This window comes from Pezoporus occidentalis, unplaced genomic scaffold, assembly GCF_034315485.1.
Source record: "Pezoporus occidentalis ecotype Australia unplaced genomic scaffold, CSIRO_AGI_Poc_V1 ctg159, whole genome shotgun sequence".
Classification (NCBI taxonomy): domain Eukaryota; kingdom Metazoa; phylum Chordata; class Aves; order Psittaciformes; family Psittacidae; genus Pezoporus; species Pezoporus occidentalis.
In genome coordinates, this window is record NW_026913415.1 from 1,863,523 (window position 1) to 1,864,553 (window position 1,031).

The 1,031-nt window shown below is 59.5% G+C and overlaps 1 protein-coding gene across 1 annotated transcript in view; it reads left to right on the forward strand.

The window, feature by feature from the left end:
• The window catches only part of COMMD4 (COMM domain containing 4), a 136,054-nt gene that overhangs the window by 90,674 nt on the left and 44,349 nt on the right, over positions 1–1,031 (forward strand). The window lies entirely within an intron of this gene.

Consider the following 1,031-nt stretch of genomic DNA (forward strand, 5'->3'; position numbering starts at 1 on the left):
GCACTCCCAGGCAGGGCACAGCAATGGGGGAAAGGCAGAGGAGGGATGGGGGTGTGGGACACCCCCGTGTGCCCAGCCTGGGGAAACACCAGAAGCTGGAGGTGCAGGAGGTGGGGAGGAGGCCATGGAGATGCTGCGAGGCTGGAGCAGCTCTGCTCTGGAGCCAGGCTGAGAGAGCTGGGCTGGGGCATCCTGGAGAAGGCTCCTAAAGGGGAGACCTGAGAGCAGCTCCAGTGCCTAAAGGGGCTGCAGGAAACCTGGAGAGGGGCTTGGGACAAGGGATGTAGGGACAGGCCAAGGGGAATGGCTTTAACCTGCCCGAGGGGAGACTGAGATGAGCTCTTAGGCAGAAGCTCTTCCCTGTGAGGGTGCTGAGGCGCTGGCACAGGGTGCCCAGAGAAGCTGTGGCTGCCCCATCCCTGGCAGCGTTCAAGGCCAGGTTGGACACAGGGGCTTGGAGCAAGCTGCTCTAGGGGAAGGTGTCCCTGCCCGTGGCAAAGGTTGGAACTGGGTGAGCTTTAAGGTCCCTTCAACCCAAACCAGGCTGTGTTTCCCCCTAAACCTCTGCAAACTTCATAACCAGCCTGGCAGGGAAGAGTGCAGCCCAGCTCCTGTCACCCCCAAAACCTCCTGGATCAGAGCGGTTCTGGCCCAGACTTGGGTGAGGAGGAGGATGAGGATGGGCTGTGCCTCTGTGAGCAGGCAGCTTTGGTGCTTTGCAGTGTGGAGAAGCCAAAGGGCCTGGCCAGGAAACTCTGAAGCTTGTTTGGGCTGTGGTTTGCCTGCTCCATGGGCAGGCAGGAGCCAGCCCGGACCCTCACCCCTTCCCTGGGGGTGTGGTGACGCTCCCACCCCATCCAAACCCCAGATAACCCAAGTGGAGTCACCAGCTTTGCTCTGGGTTTAAACCCTGGAGAGCTGGGGTTTTCCAGGTTACTTGCCTGTCCTCTCCTGACCTCAGGAAATGGATGTTTCCCAGCAGTGGAAATACAACCACAAGCCTTAAAAATAACCTGCTTTGCTTTCAATGC